Source organism: Octopus sinensis, linkage group LG6 (assembly GCF_006345805.1).
Source record: "Octopus sinensis linkage group LG6, ASM634580v1, whole genome shotgun sequence".
In the NCBI taxonomy this organism is placed as follows: domain Eukaryota; kingdom Metazoa; phylum Mollusca; class Cephalopoda; order Octopoda; family Octopodidae; genus Octopus; species Octopus sinensis.
This window is the reverse complement of record NC_043002.1, coordinates 2,005,673-2,028,855: the sequence shown is the minus strand read 5'-3', so window position 1 is coordinate 2,028,855 and position 23,183 is coordinate 2,005,673.

The window sequence follows — 23,183 nt, the reverse complement described above, 5'->3', positions numbered from 1 at the left end:
GTACACACATACACCCATATACACATGTACATATGTACCCATATACATGTATCTATGTACACAATACCCATACCATACTCATACATACACTTATATATGTTTACACACATATATATATAAAAGGAATATACACCCCATACACACCCGCTCCCATATCCATCATAATATATATATACATACCCATATATTCTAACACACCCATATACACATATATATGACATACACCACATACATACAACTATACACCCCACAGAAGACTAGTCCATACATATACACAAATAAATATATATACATATTCATATACACACACATACACATACATACACATACATATATATATTATACCATATATATTATATATATTATATATATAATACATATATACATACCATATACACATATACATACACGTACGCGCATACGTACATATACATACACACATATATACTTACACCAGTCATATACATACCTACATACCCATACATCCATATATCTATACATATACATACACGTATATATACACAAGCACATACTAATACACACGCACACACATCTATCTACATATATAAAAAAGAAACCCAACAAGTCCATACATGTACACACATATATATACGTATGTATATCTATGTAAAAATTTAACATTAGCCGATATAAATGTTGGTTGGCTGACTGGTTGCTTTCGCTTGTCACGCTTCACATTATATCGAGGTAGAGAGAGAGGGGGGAGAGAGAGGGAGAGAGAGTGAGAGAGAGAGAGGGAGAAGCGGATAAAAAAGAGAGATAGAGAGGAACTCGGGATGAGTGTCATAACTCTGAGAAATTTTGCCGAAATAGGTTTTTCGATGCAGTCGATTGTGATTACGTTCATAAAATTCTAGACAAATAATGACGCATATTTTATTACAAATATTCCGAGCGGAAAGTTGTATTATTTAATTATATTTTAAGGTAAACATTTCCTTTTGAAAATTAGTTTCCATTTCCTCACTTTGAATGAGTCGAGAGAAATTTGATAAAATTTAAATTTTCAAAGTGATTGTATGTATGCCACGCTTCCTGATATTGCCCATGGGGGCTAATGTATATTTCCAAAGTTACTTCTCATATAACGGTCAACACTCTGGTGTGTGTGTTAATGTATTATATATATATATATATATATATATATATATATATATATCCCTTCTGTCTGGCAGTCGCCATGATTGATCGTTAGCCACTACACACATTTTTTTCTCTCCTTACTCTCCTTGCTTTTTCTGTGTCTCTTTCTGTAGAAGAGCGTAGGCTCGAAACGTAAACACTGGGTTCGATTCGAGTGCTAAATAGGTTGCAGAGAGGATTGTGGCAGAGAAGTGCTCTGGAGAAATTCTTATTGACCGAATTCGGAGTTATGTTATTGTTTAGAATTTATTCATGTATGTAGAACTTTGTAATCAGGTGTATATGCTTATGTGTGTCATCTTGAGGTCATGGTATTGTTTTCTAGTGGTTGACAAAAGGGATGTGCTAGTAATTTCAGTTATTTTTGGTTTATTGGATTTGATTTAATTCTTTGCTTCGAAAACGTAATGTCAAATGTTCAAAGTCGAGTCCAGCATTTGAAAACTCAGTAATTGGGTGTGTCAACTATTTTGTCATGGAAATTTTGAAGGGCTCACAATAGAATGTAAATAGATGGTATGTTTTAGCTTGTCATCTTCTTTGTGTAACGCTATTTAGGATATTTCCTGTTTGTATTTGCAATGTACGGGTTATTAGTGGGATATGCGATGGTGTTGTTAGTATAGATATTTGTTTATCTTGTGCTTTGGTGTTCACAAGGAGATGTGGGTAGGTTGTAAGGATTGTTGGTCTCTATGTTTCTCTCTAGCGGATCATTGTTTTATAAGCAATTTGATTAATATATAGAAATTTTAAGCTTTGTGTTTTATGGAGGTAGAGTCTGTAGGCTATGTGTTTATAACTATTTCTTCCAACTTGCTTGCAAACAAATTTATGTGTGTGTACTTAAGTTTGTGGACTTCTTTTAGCAAATCTTTTGTAGAGATTTGGGTCGGAAATAGGGAAACTTGTACAGTATTTGCTTAGTGTAAAGCTGCAAAAGTGTTTTCATGTATATTATGGGGATGGTTCATAAAGTAGGTGGAAGAAGAGAAGCAAGTGAGATATTTACATATTTAGGCTTTAGGGAAAAAATTATTGGTTTGAAATATTTTAACGTTTTCAAGATTTTGTGCATGCACGAAGAATCTAGTTCGGAGTTTCGGTTCGGTATTTGGTTCTTGAATGTGAGAACGTAGTAGGTTTTATTAGTACTAAGCTGGAAGAGTCTCTTGTTAACTTGGTATGGTTGTCTGCGTGAGAGTATTTTCCAGTTGATGCTAAACGGAATGTTTTTGGTTTTAACCTCTATATATGTTTTGATTGTGACGCATCATTGTTTAGCCTGCGAAAATCTGGAAGACACTTTTCTTTTCTAATTCTTCCTTTTCTTAATATTTCGTTTTTTTAAATTTTTAAAATGTTTTTAAATTTACAATTTTTATTTTTCCAATCAAAATTTATTATTTTTATACAGGAGTATATATATACACCTTTTATAACGGCCCACTTTTGCATATAACCATAGGCATAAAATAGTATATTATAAAACGCCCAAATTTGAAACAGAATTGAAGAAATATATATAAACACATAGCCCAGAAATTATTCTTTCTTTTTTTTATATATTCTATTGAATAATTTAGTATTTTTAGCAGAATATTCTCTATACATTTTAATCGGATCACTTTCTCTCCTAACAGAAATTACTTTCTCCGTGTCATTTTTGACGCAGAATGAACAGATGTCTAGACGTGTAGCAAAACAATGTTTGGCATGTCCTCAGCACGTGAAACTAATAGTAGAACATAAAAACTTCTATTGTGTTTATTAAATAATATTTTGAACTCACCAGATGGCGTCATTTTTTTTTTGTTGATGTTACCATCACGGAACAGTACACTATATATATATAAATATATATAATTTTGGGGGATTAATTGATATACGGGTATTCTATTTCAGATAATACAAAAATAACCAAATGAGTATATCTTACAGTAAACTCGTGGTATCAGTTTGCACATCCCGAAATAATACTTAAAGGATATAACCAAAATTTCCAGCTGGGTATATAATGTACTTCATTAATTATGTCATACTTTAGTTAATATTTATATTTAATATGAAGGAACTACACGTGTTCCAGTATTGGAAGATTAGAATATATATAAATATACACGGCTGTATACCTTTATATATACATATATAAACACAGATATGCAATCGTCAGATTTACAATTATTCCAACACATCGGGTTCTATTGCAAATAATTATGTATCTAATTTTACATCTCTTTAAAATAAGCAATACAATTAAGCATTAAAGATTAAAAATTACGAATTAAAAATTAAGAAAAAATTATACTTTATATATTAAGAATTAAAATTTTAATCGGATCACTTTCTCTTCTAACAGAAATTACTTTCTCCGTGGCATTTCTGAGGCAGAATGAACATATGTCACCCTTTCTCGCTATACTTAATCAAATATTGTCGTTAACTTATCACCTAATCTGAAGCTTGGTACAGGCGTAGTTAATAAACATATGTGGGCAATGTCTGATGATTGTGCTGGGACACTAGACGTGTAGCAAAACAATGTTTGGCATGTCCTCAGCACATGAAACTAACTTCTATTGTGTTGGCGATTTTTTTTCATCCGTCTTCCCTTCTTTGGATCTTTCCTTTTCCTATGTTTATGATGAAGAGCTCCGCTCGAAACGTTAAACCCACCTTTCCTTCTTTCCGGAGCGTCCAATAATACTATATAGTTCCACGTCCTCGCGTTGTGTTTTCTCTTTTGTTTTTCATGTTTGGATTAACTTATATATATATTAATATATATATATATATATATAATATATATATATATATATATAATATATATTAATTATATATATAATATATATATATATATATATATTAATATTAAAATATATATTATATTATATATATATATATATATATATATATATATTAATATAATATATATATATTATAATATATATATATATATTATATATATTTATATATTATATATAATATATATATATATATATATATATAATATATATAATATATTTATTATATATATATATATTATATTAATATATAATATTATATATTATATATATATATATATATATAATATATATATATATATATATATATAATATATATAATATATATACTATATATATATATATTATATATATATATATATAATATATATATATTTAGTGAGGGAAGAAATGGAGCTGAACGAAGATTCTACAAAATTCCTTTTTATTATTTTACACATGTTTCAAAGGCTGCAAATTCCCTAATTCGGATTGAATAAGGAGACCATTTTGCAGCTTTCTCTTCAGGAAAATCCAGGAATTAAAATCTCCAAACAAATGCGCAGCAAGCTTTTCGAACAAAAGCACGGTTGCGACACCCCATGGTCGTAACCGCAACCGTGTTATTTCTGTTGTCATTTTTGCTACCCAGGTATCGGTTAAATTTTTAATAATCCGTAACAAGATAATTCATTTATCCATTCAATTAACTTATATGTATTATATATTATATATATATATATATATATATATATATAGATATATATATATATATATAAACTTAGATAAACTTAGATATGTTTCGACCAAAGATTGGTAGAGGCCATGTCTAACTTAATAGCACTACCTGATAGGATTATTCGAATCCTGTTTAAGTCAAGTTTTGTTCAAGTAGTGAGTTCTTGTTGGGTGAGTTGTATCCAATTATGGGTGGCTTATCTGGTATTCTTTGAAGGAATCTATCTAGACTCCGTTTAAAGTTGATGGGATCCTCTTCCTCTTTGATCTCCCTCGGGACAATGTTAAATAGGGCAGGGCCTGTTGAGGAAATGAAATTATGTTGCAGTGTACATGTATGTTGTGATCTTGAATTGGGCAGAGGACGTAAGGCCCGTGGTCCAAGTCTTGGATGAACCTTGAAGCTAATGTTTAGGTCGTTTGGGCAAAGTTGGCGGTATATTTTCCACATCGTACAAATGATGTACCGCTCACGGCGACGCTAGAGGGAGTAAAGTTTCAAGGCGATCCCAATAATCGAGAGCAGCCATGCCTTCAATTCGTTTAGTGAGTGCCCTCTGGGGTGACTCAATTCTGGAGGTGTTTTGTCTGGTTGAGGAGGAGACCACGGTGGGCAGCAGTATTCAAGGTGTGGCCGTACAAAGGAGGAAAAAAAGGGTATGATGACACCTTGTTCTCTGGACCGGAAAGTTCTTAAGATCCAGGAACTCATCCTACGAGCTATCGATCCCTTCTTGTTGATGTGTGCACTCCAACTGAGATCGTCATCAACAATTACACCCAGGTCTCTGATATTGTTAGAGGCTGTGAGCGGTTCCCCTGAAGGAAGAGAGTATGGTTTTTAGTGAGGAATTTCTTCCAAAATGCATCAGCTCAAATTTTCCCTCATTCAGTTGCATTTTGTTTCTGTCTGCCCATTGACTCACAGCATATAGATCAGACTGGAGTTGAGTTCGGTCTGCTTCTTCATTGACGATTTGTTGGAGCTTAGTGTCATCAGCAAATATTTTCACTTTGCAGTAATGTACGACACTGGAAAGGTCGTTTACGTAAATTATGAAGAGTAGCGGACCCAAAACAGTTCCCTGGGGAACACCGCTGGTGACTTTTGCTGGATTTGAGTGGACTCCATCAACTACAACATGTTGTGTTCTATTCGCCAGGAAATACTTAATCCAGTGTAGAACTTTTCCACGGATTCCAACATTTGCCAATTTTGAGAGTAGGATATTATGGTCTACCGTGTCGAACACTTTACTGAAGTCAAGATATATGACGTCAGAGTTCGAACCTGTTCCCAAGGCTTTGAGTACATCTTCAATGTGGTGTAAGAGCTGTGTTAGACAGTCCCTGCCACAGCGAAAGCCATGCTGATTTGGATTTAGGAGTTTGTGGGTCTCCAGGAAGTCAGCCATCCTTGATCTTAACACTCTTTCAAACATTTAATGATATGGGAGGTGAGTGAGATTGGGCGATAGTTGACTGCGAGGGATCTGTTTCCTGTTTGAAAACCGGGATGACCGACTGGATAGAAACTGTTTCTGGTATATAACGGTTCTATTATATGTATATATGTATATGTATTTATATATATATATATATATATATATATATATATATATATATATATATATAGGGGTAAAATATGAAAAATCAACGAAAATGCACATTGTAAATAAAAAAGGCTTTTTATGACAGGTAGCGACAAATATATACATTTAGATTGATGGAGATAGTAATAAAAGTCATTATTATGAGATGATTATAAGATGATCATAAAATGATTATAAAGTCAGAAAACAAAGCGTACCATGTTTTCCGCATCGCTTTGAAAATACCGGCTAAAGCGATGAATAGCTTTGCGGAAACCATGGTACGCTTGTTATCTGACTTTATAATCATTTTATAATCATCTTATAATAATGACTTTTATTACTACCTCAGTCCATCCAAGTATATATTTGCTGTTACCTGTCATAAAAAGCCTTTATTATTTACAATGTGCATTTTCGTTGATTTTTCATATTTTACCCCTATATATATATATATATAAAGTTAATCCAAACATGAAAACACAAAGAGAAAACACAACAACGCGAGGACGTGGAACAAGTATATTATTATTGGACGCTCCGGAAAGAAGGAAAGGATGGTTTAACGTTTCGAGCGGAGCTCTTCATCATAAACATAGGAAAAGGAAAGATCCAAAGAAGGGAAGACGGATGAAAAAAATCGCCAAAGGTACAACGCGGTCACATTTTGATATATATATATAATATATATATATATATATAATATATATATATATATATATATATATATATAATATATATATATGAACATGAGCTCACAAACGTAAGCCAGAGTGCTTAGTTATATGTATTTGAAGAATAAAGAAAAATACAGCCATGTTGAATACCATAAAACATAAATTCGTAGAATTTTTTTATAGATATATATTTACATGTATACAAACATTTATGAACACACACACACATACACACATATATGCACACATGTACACAAGAATGTATGTATAACTGTATTTCTTGTTTTCTACCAATTTCTTGGTTGAAACTAAAACTATTTTAGTAAAACTATTTGAAACTAAAACCATTTTGTACATTGAATTAAAGAGATCTTAGTATGAAAGCAATTATAAAGAGAATTACAAGAAAAAGTTAAATTGCGGTATAAAACCAGTTCCTAATTGATTTGGATATAAAATCAACAAACCTACACGCGCGTCAACATCGATAGACCAATAAAACAAGAGCAAGATTTATGTAGACCAATATTTCTAGGTCTTTGAGCTCATCAAAAATTCAATAGCATATTTTGTTTGAAGTCTTGGCAGAAACTTTAACGTTAGCTTACGTTAAATCTTACAATACGTTAACTAACTGATGGCACACACACACACACACACACACACACACATAAATACTCTCGCGCGTCATGCAATAGATTTTTGAGAAAAACCAGCGAAAATGAATGAAAATGAAATTAGTCGACGCAAAAAATTAGTAAAGTGAAAGTAAAACAAGAAAATGAAAGCGAAATAAGCAGAAGGGAAGCCAGCCTAGAATTAGAGGTTGACATTAAAAAAGAAGCTTTTCAGTTAACCTCTAAATTTTCTGCGATAATAGAATCAATTTCACTCAAACTCGAAGAATGCATCACATTTATAAAAAAAAAAATAATAAAAACTTTATGTATGTAGTTGTTTGTTTTGCAGATTTATTTACAAGACTATTTCGTATTTCTTTTTCAGTCTATTTCCTCGCTTGAAATCAGTCCTTCAGATAATTTCAGAACAATATCACTTTAACAAGGACTAAAAAGTATCGGTTTCCTGAGATTTCAGTTCCGTAGCAAGGCCAAAACATGTAGACCTATTTAAAATGTTCTTACATAAATATTCGAACGTAGACGATGCATGCACATGCAAGCAGGCACACGCACCTAAGTTTACAAGTTATTGGTTTTCTATCTATCTATCTATCTATCTATCTATCTATCTATCTATCTATCTATCTATCTATCTATCTGTCTGTCTGTCTGTCTGTCTGTCTATCTATCTATCTATCTATCTATCTATCTATCTATCTATTTAACTATGTATGTATCTCTGTGTGTGTGTCTGTCTCTTTCTTTCTCTCTTTCTTTCTTTCTTTCTTTCTTTCTCTCTCCTCTCTCTCTCTATCTATCTATACTCATTCTCGACCACGCATACCTAACGTATAACCATAGCGCAACCGTTTGTTTGCCTGTAGGCTACGATTTGGTGTGGTGGTGATTAATCCCTCAAAGTGCAGGGTGTTAAAACATGAAAGTCAATTTTGTGACTTATCAACACTATGTACCCGAACGGAATTGCAGGCGAATCGAACCCCCGGAGTGCGAATTACATGTTTAAAAAGTCACGTGCTCGTTTGCCCCGAAAATGAAATCCGTAAGAATAAATTCAATTGTGAAACATAAGCAGCGCTAGTGTGATAATGATCATCGACCAGACACACTTGACGCGCACGTTCGGTGTGTTTGCGAACAGCGTGGTGAAGGGGATTCCTTCAAAACGCCGGGGACTAAAACCCCTGAAAGTCGTGGACCAGCGAGACAACTCACTCGAAATCTGATACATGTCGTGAACCGGCGGTAGCAATCAGTAATGCCAACCACCTCGGCAGTATTTCGAAAATTGTTGGCATCCATTCTTTACATCATTCGCTTGCCATACAGATTTTGTAAGAAAGCTTCCCGAGAAATCTGTTATGATGCCATATACTTCAGGGTGGGCATCAAACATGTTCTGTAGCTATCTCGTATAATACTCCACAATTTATATTTATAGATACCCATTGAAAATTACTTTGTATTCGAAAAAATATATCCTGACATCAGTGATGTTTTGGAAGGGTTAAGTTAGTATCACCAAAATCAATTTTTTTATTGTAAAGAAAATCAATCACTTATGAAAATCTATCAATAATCCTTATATTCATAAATATTCAAAAGTATTGTGATGTAATTATATGATTATTTGTTTGTTAAACGGAGAGACGAAAGGAATTTCATGGAGTGTGCGGGTAAGAGAGAGTGAGAGAGAGGGGGAGAGAGAGTGAAAGAGAGAGAGAGAGAGAGAGAGAGAGAGAGAAAGGTAAAGACAGGAAGAGGCAGAGAAAAATAAAGACATAGAGAGAGAGAGAGTGAAAGAGAGGGAGAGAGAGAAAGAAAGAGAGAAGAATTAGAAATATCTGATCAGCATTCTTGTGGCTGTTTACGACAGGAGTGACAAAGCGATATTAATCCATTCGATGAAGACGTGTTATATTCATCAAACAAACATCATTAACAGAGAGCAACTAATTACTGAACTTATTGAATATATAACTCACATATAATAACAATAATAATAATAAAACATTGTGTATAGTGCTCAGGTGCACTACAACTCATCTAAAGTGTATGTATAATCAGGTGTAGTTTCGGCGGATTTCGGAAAGCATGAGGGCCTTAAAGGATGCATTGTCATGGCAGTCAACAACTGACGCAGGCAGTTTGTTCCATGCTTCAGCAACTCTGAGCGTGAAAAAACGTTTCCGAAAGTCATGGGAGCTGTGTTGTTTTCTGAATTTGTAGGCATGTCCACGTGTGTTAGACACATGAAGATCAAAAAGGTGTCCAGTGTTGTTGTTGGTGAGGTGGTTGATAACTTTGTGGGTGTTTACCAAGTCCATCGCCAGACGCCAGAGCTTCAGTGAATCCATGCCCAGGGAAACAAGGTGCTCAGAGTATGGTAGGTGTCTGATGGAGGGTATGCGTTTGGTTGCACGTCTCTGAATAGATTCCAGGAGGTCAATGTTCTGAGCAAGATAGGGGTTCCAAACTGATGATGCGAATTCCAAGTGTGGTCGTACCATAGCTGTATACAGTTTTAAATAGATGGCTGGAGAGCGGCTAACAAAAGCCTTGCTGAGTGATGCCAAGACACCCTCGGCCTTCTTGACAATATATATATATATATATATATATATATATATAATATATATATATATATGTATGTATATATATATATATATATATATATATATATATATATATGTATGTATATATATATATATATATGTGTGTGTGTGTGTGTGTGTGTCACCCTGAATAAATGTATTTTAGACTATTTTCAAAAGGAACTGCTTCGGGTACAATTTGGCTTCTTGGGAGTTCTCTCAACCGATGCAGATTTGCAACACAGCAGCCGCTCAGTATTTCACTTCCAATGACGTGGAAAACTTCAAAATTGCAACAGATTTCTGTTATTCTGCGAATAAAAATACAAGAAAAGTGGAACTACGTCAATATCACTAAACTGCTACAACTCATACTGCACAACACTCATACAAAACGTAGAACTATAAAAATAGAGACATAGAGAGCAAGGCTTGAAGTTGAATAAATTCCCTGAAACCTGTTCTTAGAAATTGCTCAAAACAAAATGAATTAATGAAACACGACTTTCATGTCATCAGCAAAAGATGATCTAGATCTATTACTGATTACGATTAACTCCAGTGTCAACTACAGCACGGACCACTGCAAAGGAATTTCTTAAAATATTACAAGTAGTGAAGCAATCTCAAGAATCATTCAGCATCGATCTACCGAACCGGAAGTTTCGAGCATCTACAGGATGCTGCAAAAAAAAAAAAAATAATAATAAACCGCAAAGGAAAGGAAAAAAAATTACTTTCACTGTTCTTGATAAACATTTCACTGCGAACGCAAGTTGTACGCTGGTTCAAACCACAATGACAACTGAATAAAGAAAAAAAACCATAAAACATTGGAGTAAAGATTGTTTGCCAACATAACATGGTAGTCCTAGTTTAGGACGGATATTGCCGTAATTTAGCCCCAGGAGACATCAACTCTAGCTGGCTGTACGACACGATCTGTGTCCTTATATTTTCGAACAAGGGAATCTAGCACCCCAACTCAGCTCAAAACGATATATCTGTGTATCGCGATTTCCGGGTTACTTCCCTTCATCAGCACAGAATAATTGAAGTCTCCTGGGGCTAAATTACGGCAACATTCGTCCTAAACCAGGACTGCCATGTTATGTTGGCAAACAATCTTTACTCCAAAGTACTGTTGGTGAATATCTGTCGTTGTGAGATTTAAAAATAGTAATTTCCATAAAACATTGCCTAAGCAAAGACCTCGTTACCCGCTGCCTAAATTTATAGGGCCCTATTGGTGCCCGAGTAAAAAAGGTCTTTTATTCCGTTGTACCCGAACAAGGTGACTTGAAATACTCTTTCAGTAATCTAACATAGAACAAATTATAAGATTGTCTTCAAGATTGGAGCCAGAACATATTTTGGTTCAAAGTTTGAAACTAGGCCAGCAATTGAGGAGGAGGGGGTAAGTTCATTACATCGACCACAGTGATGGGGGCGGGAGGTAAGTCCGTTACATCGACCCCTGTACTAAACAGGTACATGTTTTATCGACCCCCAAAGGATGAAAGACAAAATCGACGTCTGTGAATTTGAAAGGCGATCACATACACTGCATACAAACACACACACACTCACACACACACACACACACACACACACACCACACACACACACACACACACACACACACGCACGCACGCACACACACTATATTTTGGGGCTGGGTAATATCCCGATGTTTTTATTATGCACTATTCAACCCTGGCTAAATTTATACACCTATCATGAAATTTTATCATACGTAATCATCAACATGCACACACACAGACATGCATGTGTGTGTGTGTGTGTGTGTGTGTGTGTATGTGTGTGTGTGTGTGTGTGTGTGTGCATACGTATATATAAGTAAATAATTATGAATAACACAACATGTATTCGAAACCTAAGGGAAGAAGTGATTAAAATACAAATCTTTTAAAGCCTTGACTTTGAAACGTTAAACAGATGTAAGTAAAAAAAAATATTAAAAGTTGAAGAAACAACCTAATTTCTACAGCGAAACAAAGAAGTAAATTTAGGTATTTAGGTTCGATTATGAAACATGGAAAACATTGCATTAGAAATTCTTGAATAAATACTTGATGCTTTCATTTAAACAGTAGAAATGTAATAACCGGTGTATTACACGAAATCCAATTTATAATCTCAAATAATATAAAGCAATATTATTTTTTCTCGTATGCTATTCTCGCTTCAAACGTTGAAGACAGATTTATGATGTCCTTTATATTAGATTAAAACAGTATTTAAGGTCACTTCGTCAATGCTCGATATTCCGAAATTATTCTACGAGCAAGAGATTTGTAATTCGTTAAATCCTTGATAAAATTATTTTTATTTTATTTTTCATGTTACAATGCTACAAATCTAATGGCATTTGCTATGACAATTGAAATATTTTATTCATAGAAAATACGAATTTCTATGAAATGCATCAAATCCTTCAACAAAAGTTACTTTAATGCTAGTCTACGGTGCATTATCTTGTTTGTTTGTAAACAAGATAAAATGAGGTTCGTAGATAGTGAGATCTGAGTTGTGTGCAGCTGTCATTGCAAAACTGAAAAGCCAGTCGAAGATAAATGGTTATGTGTGCGCAGAAGTATTGTCACGCGATGCGATAGAATGGTTATGTAACATATATGCATTTATATAATTCTGTGATAAATAGAGAAAGGTGAAGCAATACAAGTTCTACGGGGATAAATCGGATTCCGTAGCTGATATCTTTAGATGAAGTCTTACTCTTCAGACATTCATTAAAGTATTTGAGGACATGTAATGTATAAGAAAAGTGGGTGTACCGATAAGTTGTGGATGTCGGAAAAAAAAGGATTTTTGTTGTTCTGAAAAGAATAAATTCTTTATCAAAACAAAGAGTGTTCTATTTATTCCATTATGTAGTAGAAATAATTTGAAATTCTCAGTTTGTAAAAGAACAACATTACTGTATTATGAAGAACACATTTTCCACAAGTTTGGATGATTTATATATTCCAGATACAACCACGGATCACACGCTTTTCTATGCTTTATGTTCTACTTAATCTGAAATAACAAATCAAGTTTTATGTCTCAAGAAATATTTCTACTTTTATTCTCTTGAAAACCAGTGCATGTATGTATGTATGTATGTATGTATGTATGTATGAATATATGAGGAAAGACAACTCATAGCCACGACAAGCATTATATTAAAGACTGACAATGGAGGTAAACCCCCTCAATATCGGGCACAGCCAGATAACCAGTGATCACATTATTGCTCATCAGTGGCTCTTACCGGTGCCTAAGGTTAGACTCAACTCACATTGTCAGCTTATAAGATCACCGTAGAAATCATTCACCGATTTCATAATGGTAAAAGTGAAAATTATAAATAATAAGAGTTATAAATTATAAATTTTAAATAATTTTCGGTTGAAAAATTGCTAACAGGCCACCTTACTATATATATATATATAATATATATATATATATATATATATATAATATATATATATATATATATACGAAGTAGCATCATAAATTTTCCGGACTAGTTTTGTAGCGTGCCAACTGTTGGCAGCACAGGATAGCGTGCGCGGTGAGAGCTAACAGTAACCTTCATGAGGTGGTGCGCGGTGAGAGCTAACAGTAACCTTCATGAGGTGGTGCGCGGTGAGAGCTAACAGTGAACTTCATGAGGTGGTGCACCGAGTGACATCGCTTAGCAAGTTTGAAATTTATGTTGTTGTGATTACGTGTATTCTGTAGTCTCTGTCACTGCGCTGCTGATGATCCATCCTTCTTGTTGAGGATCATCAATGGTGACGAGAGGTGGGTCTATAGGAAGGACACTGAGACAAATCAGCAGACATCATAGTTGAAGACGCTTTCATCTCCACGACCCTCTCCAAGACCCTCTCTATGACCCTCATGCACACATTTGTTTCAACATCCGCAATATTGAGTAGCGATAATTCGACCCCCAGGACAAGACCATCAATCGAGTGTTCTCCTGCGACCTTTTGAAGCGTTTGAGGGAGGATACTCGGCAGCGGAAAAATTTGATTCATCAAGACGACAAGCTGCCATATCACCGAGCTCTACTCACTCGTGAGTTTCTTGGCAACAACAACATGGTATCACTTCTGCAACCACACTATTTTATCTCTGTGTTTATTTCCTCGTGTTCCTTTCTGTTGAAGAGTGTTGGCTCGAAACGTAAAAGACTTTCTCACCTTCCCGAATGTCAAACTTATACACCTGCGTGTTGTTTATACATCTGTCTTCGTCTTCTATTTTTTTTTTGTAAATTTCAACTATGAATATATATATAGGTTACCATTTTCTATTAGTCTCCTTGAGTGATATTTTAAATACAAAATTTAATGACATTTTATAATTACATTTGAATGACAAATATTCAAATATCTATTTCTCATCTGACTGGCTCAAACAAGAAACCTTATCGTAAGCTCCTCATTTCTTACTATCTTGTTATAAATACCGGAATATGAAGAGCAGCGTGTGTCGAACGAGCGGAACGTTAAGTGATATCAATTTACTTGACTCACTTTTGCTTTACTCTCAAGTCATACCTTTACTTACATTTCTCTTGAAAATGACATGAATATTATCGTTTCTTATCTTTCATATGCTTCAGGCTTATGTAAGCAACTTTATGGAAATTATTATATGGGTGCTGCAAAGTACAATATTTACGATATGTACATTATTTTGTCCATCAGAGTGGTGCCTGAATTAAGAAGCTTTTCTCTCCGTCTGATTGACTTGTTATTTTCTTGTTGAATATTTCAGTTTCAGCAACGTTATTTTGTATTACTTTCTAATTCTATGCGTTTTTCATTTTACATTCTTATGTTTCATTGATTTTATCATTCCATAGGCATTTATATTCGCTTTTAACTTAATAGTCTTTCTCCCCCGCCTCTCTCTCTCTCTCTCTCATTTTGTTATTTTTTGTGTTTATAATGCTTCTTCAGTTCCATTAGTAGTGTTTCTGTTTATCTACCTTGCTGACATTAATACCTATCTAGCTATGATTTCAGTTACAGATAACTTATACAAAAGATCATTCTTGAGGTAATTCCATGTAAGATTAGTTAAAACGATGAAAAAAACAAAAGAAAAAGAACAAGTTAATATGTAAGCCGCAACATTCCTATTTTACTCACATTAAAGCAAATTTCATTACTAGGTGTTCGTGTTTTCATATTGTTAATATCCCCAAAACACCCACATAGGTTTGCGGTGAACATCTAATTTAGAATTGAGTGATGTTGTGATGAGATGGTGTCTATGACGGTAACATGATATCGTAACGGAGTGGCTAAAGAGAGCGTTACTCCTACCAAGTGCAATGAGGTTATATTGAATAAGCAGGAAAAAGGTTCGTTTCCACTGGGCTAAGACCCATGTCGACTCAAGGGACACAAACTGTTTAAAGACCAAGATGTGTTATGCGGTAATTTCATCCAGAATGTTATTAACTTCATACAAACCAACGCCAAACGTTTCAGCCTCTGCATTTTCCATTGCAGAACAAACATGGTGGCTCAGTATTATTATGGTGTCATAGTCAACAATGAACAGTTTATTCAGGAAACATTTTTGAACAAAGATTTTATTAAAAGATTCAGTTGTTTATATTAGTGCAAAGTTGCTAAGCTACCATTTTAGGAGTTGAAGAATTTTGATGTATATGTTATTCTCAAAGACAATAACGATGCAAGGGAAACGTTTGTTCTTTTCGTGAATCAAATACAGAACAAAGAGTGTTATGAATAGATGTGTGAACAATACGTTAATTAATCCCAGTAATTTTAATTAATTCCAATGTTTATATCGAAAATGCTACATGTTATTAGATTGTATGAAGACAGCTGTTTTAAACAGGACTGTGAACATTTGAATTGTAAAACACGGGTGTAAACAATGAGAAAATAATTGTGAAGAAATGAAATTTTAAGCCAGAATCTTTATCAGATGTGAATTCCTATATTGTATTCAAAATAACTTGTTTTACACTAGAAATCACGCCCTTTGTATCATTGCATCGGAATCAACGGTGGCTGGTGATTATCTTTTGCTACAAAACACTTGTTCTGCAGCTGCCTGGAGAAAGCATCACGTTTAATCTCTACTGTTTTACCTTTGTTCCAGGACTGAGATATCGTAATTACCTGTTCTTTGGAGGAGAAGACAAAATTTAATCATGCTGGATTGCGTATTTGTGGCTTTTCTAGGTTTGTCTTTGTCTGACTTAATGATATTTTAATTAAATTAACTACAATTTATAAAAAGTAAGTCTAAGTAAATGATGCAGATGCCACGTCTTCTACAATTTTAAATTCATTGAAAAATTTCCATCTGAGTGGAGAAAAAGAAAACGGGAAAACGTTGAAGAAATACTTACTCATTCTCAAAGGAAGGGAATATAATGTTAAAAATAAATTTCTTACATAATTTATATGCTTACAGAATACAGAATGGATTGTCTCCTATTTATATTTAAGCCAGGGTCAACTATGAACATATTACTCGGACTCGAACACATTACTCGGATCAGCATGCTGAAAATCTGTGCACCGACATTTTATTGAGAGAAAAATGTTACGTGTACTTTTGCCGAAGAGTAATTCACATAATTCAAAACAAAATGGAGATAACTCAAAAATACCTCTGGTATGGCTTTGGATAATAAAGTTAAATTCAAAATAGCCCGTCTACAAAAGTAGTCACACTGACCTTTCCCTATCTATGTAAAATAGTTCGATATATATATATATATATATATATATATATATATATATATACTATATATATATATATATACATATGTATATATATATATATATATATATATATATATATATATATACATATGTATATATATATATATATATATATATATATATATATATATATATATGTATATATATGTATATATATATATATATATATATAAACTACGTATGTGGGAAATCGGTGTGTGTTTTTTGCGGCGTTGTTAGCTAACTCTTCCAACATCGTTTTATTGATTTTGATGAAACTTGACACGTGCGTAGAACCCATGTCTGGAAACCTCGTGGCATACTTAGATTGGTGAAAAATCGATAATGCGGCCCCTGGAAGGAATCTTTATATCTACCTCATATAAGTAATTTTTTAAGCACCCTAGGGAAATAACCCATAGCATCTGCACAATATTTTTTTAAATACTCAAGGGAAATAATCTATTTCATTGTTTATGTTCGATTACTTTGAATAATGATTTTTTGTGTGTCCTATTTCTAATAATAAAGCATTTCATTAGAACATCTTTACCCCCGGTAATTACCGTGTACACCAGCTAGTATAAATTTTGCAAAGTACACTTATCATACATATACGTAGCTCTTATCCTATACGAAAAATCTATTTATTGATCTAGTAATTCAGTTAGACATTATTACATAGATGTGATGAAATAAATTGAAACATTTGTCCATAGTTATCTTTGGCTTGAAAAAGAGCAAGTTGTCTTTTCTCTAAACCTGTAAATCAACTTCAGGAATGTATTCGGAATTTTGTGAGAATTTCTCATTTCCTCTTTAAGACTCGCCAGTAATTGATGAGGGTGACCTTATTTTGTGGTTGTTGCCGTTGTTCGGTATCAAATACGTCATGCCTTAATTAAAATATATTTGGCCCGGGTTTTCTACATTACCTAGCATACGAAATCTCCCTTTGCTCTGCTGTTGTGAGAAATATTCTTCAGTTGACGGACGACGCATCGCTTCAGTCTCGACGTCTTTTCCTTTCATTATCGGACCAAACGTAACACCCAAGATCGATACTGATGATTACATTTAGAATGAGAACGTTCATATTTATATACACATACACACATCGCGCACGCCCAGACACACACAGACACAAACAGAGAGAAAGATCCCCTCCACACACACATTCCCTGTCACGTCTGTGCATCATCGACTAATTTCTTTTCCTTCAACGATAGACACTCAAGTTCATTGATTTGAAATGGTGACACTTGACCCAAGCATTTACTTTCTTCTAAATCTAAAACTTTGCTTTATATCTACATATAACATATATCTTATAGTATATCTACATAATCCTTCGTATTTATCGTATATTTATGTAATCCAACTTGTTTATCGTATGTCGACATAATTAAATTTGTATAACCGTTCTTGTTTATCGTCCACTAAATAACAATTACAAAACATGAAACAACAAAATGTTATGTGTAGTTGTACTAAGTTAGAACTCAGTATTAAGAATTTCATTTCATTTTTACTACATTATCCTTTCGTGTGTCTCTAATAGTTTTGTGCAATTTCGATTCAGTGATCAGAGGAATTTACGGTCAACCGAAGAGAGACGCATCTATTGTCAACTGAAATAAACACTTTTTTTTATTACAAAGAGATGTAAAAGAATAGATTTCTTGATGCCGAACGAAAAACAATTTGAAAACAATGAACAAAACAATGACTTCTCAGAATCTTTTATAATTTTCAGCTTTGTTTTCAAATATTGCGTTTTGGCGCTAATTTACTTTAGGGAAACATTAATGCTTCTTGATATTATTTCCTGTTTCCTTTGTCAATCAATTCCAAGGTCCACAAGGGATCTATATCAATTTAGATAATGACGCAAGCAAGCTTAGAAACCAATACGATTAAAAGATACAAAAATAATTCAAGGACTTCAAGACCAAACGGACCGACCCTTGTTGCTGCTACGACACACTTTTCTGAAATCTGATTTCCTAAAATCCGGTCTCATATTAGCGCGAATGGATTCATGACTAGAATCATTACCAAATCTTAATTTAAAGTCTGCAGATATTTTTATCCCATGTCACAATATTGATTATAGTTCGACCACGGTCTCGGAACGTAATCAGACTTTGAGAACTGATTCTGAATTGAAGACATGTAGAGTTATCTCTTTAGAATTTAGATTCTATTTCAATTTAAACACCATGAATAGCAGTTGCGTTGAAAGAAACAAACTTGTCAACTGATGTTTACCCAAGTCCAATGAATTTCCTAACAAGTTAATTAATGTTAACACCGAGCGTTTACTTAAATTAAAGTTATTTAACCATTCTAAACAATCTCTCACATAACACTGTTGATGGATCGATTGCCATGGACACTGCGGAATGGTTAGCAGCTCTCTTAATAAGAATAATACACAGCTTTTTAAACATTTGGTTCCAGAGCCCTGAAAGTACAGGAGGGCTGACCCTGAGTAATAGAGTTCAATAACCGCCTGTAATCATCTAAGAACATAATTTCAAAGGTAGAGAAGACCATTTTCTTTTCCTCCTTGAATAAGCAGAAGAAAAATAAAATAATTGGTTGTTTTATCGGACACTCTTTTTTGTTTATTGTTCTATTGAATGAAAGTACTTTCATTGTTTTATTTGGGGATGGTCATATTGTTGCCAGTCAACCACGTGTTCTGTATACTTGGCCTTCATTTTAGTTTTAATATCCTTCTTATTTTAGTGTCCATTGTTTTCCGTCACACATTTCTAGTGACCTCTTCAGCGAATCTCCACCCCACGTGTCTTCTCCTCTTCTGTTTCGTCCAGTCTCTGGTCTGTATCATTGTCTGCTCGTGTGTTTGCGTCTGGATCTGTGAGTGTGCGCGCGCGTGTGTGCTCAGTATGTGTTTTGCGTTCTTGTACATAGGTTTCCTTACTACACTGTTTGTACCCGTAGTTTTTATTTAGTTTTTTTATTTGTTTATTTACTTATTAATCTATTTATATTCTCGTCTTTAGTATGTGCATGTGTGTCTTGTGTGAGTATATAGCTTTTTGCATTATACCGCTTGTATCTGTGTCTCTTTTCCTTCTCTCATTCTGTCTTTTGCCGTCAGCTTGCATTGTATTATGCAGTGGACAAGTATTATTATTCCGGTCATGTTTTCTGTTGAGACTCGTGCTGTCTATTACTATGTGCGCGGCCTCTATAATCTAAAGATCCTGAGTATTTCATGTGTTGCTAAGAACTTAACATCTATGTTTATTGACCGAGCCTGTATGTTCTAATTGCACTGACAAGCTTTTTTTCTTTTCTTGAGCTCCCGCCAGTTTTCACCTATTCGCTCCTCGATGATATGTGCTGTCTCCCCAATACAATATTGTTCTTTTTCTCATCACCCCTTAGTACACCGTATACTATAGACTACATTCCTAATCTTACAGTTTACCTGCGGATTCATCTTACATACTATACAGTTGTTATCCCTATATGGGACCTTTCAAACGGAAATGTTCTACAGATCAAAGATGTATGGGAGTCCTTGGCCTTTCTACTACTTTAATCCGTAGAGTCAACTTATCTAAGGGTTTCCTTAAAAGATATGTTAGATCGCCGCCAAGATAAGCATCAACGAACATGAAGCTGTGGTATTTTTGGTTGCCATGCCATGAGTTGGCTTTATCTATCTTCATCTCGGCTGTTTCTATGCTATTCCAAGATTTACTTCGGTATGGCGTGCAGATCCTATTTCCACCATTCTCTCGGATGGCATTGTGCTTAGCCTTCGCTCCTTTGTACACTCTGATTCGGTCCCTTTGGTTGTAGCCAGAGGATTGCATGCGGTCAATGAAGAGTTGTACATGTCTTTCTAATTCCGTTGTGTCGCATATGCGGGACACATTTCTCATCACTTTTACAAAGTCCGCTATCAAAATATTGAACTTGATGTTGTCCGCATTAACTACATTCATGTGGACCAGATATGTAGAAGCCATAGGATTCACATAGTAGTAACGAAGGATGTGAACCTTATTCCTAGTTTCCAGTCAAAGTTCTATGTCTAAGACCGATAATCTATAATTATGATGCTTGCAAGAGTAATCTATGTTAATTTGATACTCTGGCGGATAGAGTTAGATATTTGCTGGATGTTCTCCATGGTGCTAGCTTCTAGTTTATGGACACTGTCTCGTAGGAGTACTTTTGCTACTAAGTTGATATCATCCACATAGCGGGAGTACATGGTTAAGGTTGCAGAGCTCTCTGCTAATCGTTCTTTGTGTCCCCCACCCACCTTGCCATAAACAGTTTACTCACTTCACCAGCGATACTCACACTGATGACTGCACCTTCTTGGGCGTATATCTTGTCACTAAACTTGAACATGTGGTCCTTTAGTTATGACCTTGGTACACACACCTGCCGCATGTGAAACTATTTTTCTCACCTGGTCGTCGTTTTCGGATGTCCGTAAGGTTCTGGTCTAACCGTTTCATCTCTCCCTAGGGGCCTTCTTAACCATTGTGGTTACAGTAGTGGGTATCCCTCTTATCTACTGGGGTGGTAACAGCTAAGGTCGTGTTTTTTCTTGTCCCAGTAGACCAGTAAGAGAGAGACCTCTTATTAATTTTAGACAAAGAGCACTAAAATAAGAATAGTAACAAAAGTGAAGTGAAAGTCAGGTGTACAGCGCGTGTGGTTAATTTGCAAAAATATGACCATCTCCAAATATGACAATACCTGTTTCAACACACGACTTCACAACAGGAATCTTGCAAAACAAACACATAAACTTAAAGTGCTTAAACTTGTATCCTAAATTCTTTAATAAAAGCAACTTGGATCTTGAGAATTTTGGGTGATTAACTCTTGCACAACAGTGGAACAAAGACTTCTCGAGCAGAAAAAATTAATCATGAAAAATGCAAAAGATCTCCACAACTGTGAAATATGTAAAACATGTCTATGTAGAGGAAAGTAAGCAAAAACATAGAAAAAATACAGGGCAGACGAAACAAATTTTACTTTGTGGAAAGAAAGAATGTTGTACAGGAGGAAATGTGCTTACTACAAAGGTCTGAGACAGGAAATAGTGAAAGAAGTCTGCTAGTCTTGTGAGGAATCGAAAGAGGAAAACTTCGTAAAATTGTAAAAAAAAAGGTTGACGGGATGTTACCAAAGATCTGTTTGGAAAATATAACAGATTTAAACGACCTCAAATAGTGCTCAACAATTGTTGCTGCGGAAATTCTTCGGGTTATAATTCAAGGAAAATCAGGGGACACAGTCTCTTGATTGGAAAGAAGATTTGAGATCTAAGTTGAACAGCTCAATAGGGATCTTGGAAGGATAAATGCAACCATAGAAAAGTAAATGCTGATGGAAAAATTTAGGAAGTAACGGCAAAGAAAGCACAACATTAGACACAAATGATTACAGTTAGATAAGAAAGAGGTAAGTTTTAAAAAATGGTCAAAGCAACCAGCTGAACAATGAGGGTGAATATCAAAAGAATGATGTGCCAGATGAAGAGGAATATCAGGGAAGTGATGTACCAAATCCTGAAGAAAGAAGGAACTTTAGGTTAGAAACTGGAGCAAAAAAGTTGAACATATTAAGAAAGTGGACCAGTTATGGATATTTAAAACGAAAATGGAAGATGATGCGAAGCAAGGAAATATAAATAATGCAGATGAGAAAGTGAAAGAAAAGCTTAAGAAAATACCAAGTTAGAACGTCTTCAGACTAGATGGATTTCTGGAATTCTGGCTGAAGAATCTTTCACTTAGACACAAGCATTTACAACCGTTTCTTATAGCCTGTAAAGAAAATGGAAAACCTAGATATACGATAAAAGAAAAGCAGTGCTCACAGAGTAACACAAAGAGAAAGACGAACAAAAGAGAGGTGGGAGTCAGTAGTTATAGATCTGCTCACAATTACCCTGGAAATCATTATCTGGCCTCTTGGCAGCTGAAATATTTAACTTATGAAGAAGGAGAATCTATTACCAAAAGAGCTTAAGGGATGCAGAAAGAAGTGAAGGGGAACTGCGGATCTGCTGATATTAAACGAGGTACGAATAAGAAAAAAGAATTTTACTGTTGGTTGGACAAACTACAAGAAAGCTCATGACACTGTTCCACAGTCGGCTGTTGGTGTATCCGAGGAGGCTCGGAATC